This window comes from Mauremys reevesii, linkage group 19 (genome assembly GCF_016161935.1).
Source record: "Mauremys reevesii isolate NIE-2019 linkage group 19, ASM1616193v1, whole genome shotgun sequence".
Lineage (NCBI taxonomy): Eukaryota > Metazoa > Chordata > Testudines > Geoemydidae > Mauremys > Mauremys reevesii.
Genome location: NC_052641.1, coordinates 18,277,991 through 18,279,827, shown reverse-complemented (window position 1 = coordinate 18,279,827; position 1,837 = coordinate 18,277,991). Strand labels below are relative to the sequence as shown.

At 41.4% G+C, this 1,837-nt stretch overlaps 1 non-coding gene across 1 annotated transcript; it reads left to right on the top strand.

Annotated features, from left to right (window-relative positions):
- Positions 1 to 1,149: 1,149 nt before the first annotated feature.
- On the top strand, positions 1,150 to 1,277 carry LOC120387039. Its single transcript, XR_005590013.1, has one exon. It is a non-coding gene; the product is annotated as a U6atac minor spliceosomal RNA (small nuclear RNA).
- Positions 1,278 to 1,837: the final 560 nt, after the last annotated feature.

Sequence of the window (1,837 nt, the reverse complement as noted above, 5' to 3'; positions counted from 1 at the left end):
AAGTATGAACAACTCCACTGACATCAGTGTTACAGGTGGGGCTCAGAGAAACCTAAGTCCTCTATACCCCCAGTCTCTGCCCCCTTGGGGGTCCTTGAAGCCCCATTGTGCCACCGCTCTCTGCCCCTTTGGGGTCCCGAGAATGCTAAATTGCCAGCCTTGCCTAAAGTCCTGAAATGAAAAAACAACTACAGTAAAAATGTGGGTTTTTACATCAGTTTTCTTAAAAACAAAAACCAACACTGAAAAAATAATAATTAAATAGAAAAAAGTGTAAACGTTCTAAAAAGTTTTTAGAGAGACAAAGTGGGGGAGTTAATCGCTTTTCTTGGACCAGCTTCTCTTAGGGTGACCAGCTGTCCCTATTTTATAGGGACAGTCCCAATATTTGGGGCTTTTTCTTCTATAGGCGCCTATTACCTCCCACCGCCTGGCCCGATTTTTCACACTTGAGTCACCCTAGCCTCTGTTGGTGAAAGCGAGACGCTTTCACAGAGCTCCTGTGCTGCTGTGGGGCTTTTATTTAAAAAAAAAAAACGTATTTGTAAAACAATGAACTTTTTGTCCCAGTTGGGATTCGAACCTGTAACTCAGGCTCTGCCCCGCCCCGCTGCGGCCGCCATCGTGGGTGAGGCGGATAGGGGCTGGGAACTGTAGCTGCCACATTCAAAATGGCCAGTAAATGTATGTGCTGTTTGGAGACCGCTGATTCGGCTAGGATGTTTCGGGTTGTTGGCGTGCGAGGGGCTTTTTCAGGCCCGTCCAACACGTAGCCCCATGGGAGGATCTTCACAGACGAAAGCGGGATCCTATCGTATTTTTAGGAGCTAAAATTCAGCCCCCCCTTGTATCCGACTCATCTGACTCCTGTGTTCTGATTGGCTAAAAGCGATGAATATATTAGAGAAAGAGAGACAGGCAACAGCCTAGTTTTAGTGGCTTTATGGAATTATTTGGCTTCTGAATCACATTACCAAAGGACAATCCCAGGTTAGTCAATACATATTAGTTTTATGAATCAGCTAAAATATGACTAGTTGATTCTTCATGCTATTTAATTGCTTTTAGACGATATTTCTGAAATCACCATAATTGCTAAATTTTTAATATTCCAGCTATTTAAAAGCATAGGGCCTGTGTTTTGTTCTTGTGTTGTATGAAAGGAGAGAAGGTTAGCACTCCCCTTGATAAGGATGGAAGAGGTCCTAGTGACCTTTACAACACGCATATGGTTAAGGCATTGCCACTTACTTCGTGGCATCTAACCAAGTTTTTTTTTTTTGCTCTGTGATAGGCCAGTAGAGGACAATAGCCATTGTAATGGACAAGGCTGTTTGGTTCAGCATAATCCCATATCACCACTAAAAAGATCATTTGTGAAATGCAGCAATAAAGTCAAAGTATCATATAAACACCACAAGTAAAACCGCAGAGTAAATTAGCTCAGCAAGGCCATTTTCTCCTGCTGATTTTCAGTTCTGTCAAGCGTGGGTTTTATGCATTATCATGGCCACGGTTTGAAAACAGAAATAAATGTTAATGATATGTTAATCCCATTTTAACGATGAAAAATGAGACTTTGCATCAAAGAAATGACTCCATTTTTATAGTGCGATATAACTCACCCACCACATGTAACTATATCGTCATACTATGATACAGTGTCTGGATGTGTGTGATGGTTTAAAAAAAAAATGGGGAAAAAATCATTGCAAAAATCATTTTCTAGGTAGATGAAGTCCTGGTACACAATAGAGGATATTCACATTGCTCATAACTTGCAATCAGCATTTGCTAGGTATTCGACTATTTTCTCTCTTGTTCATGTTTGCGTAGC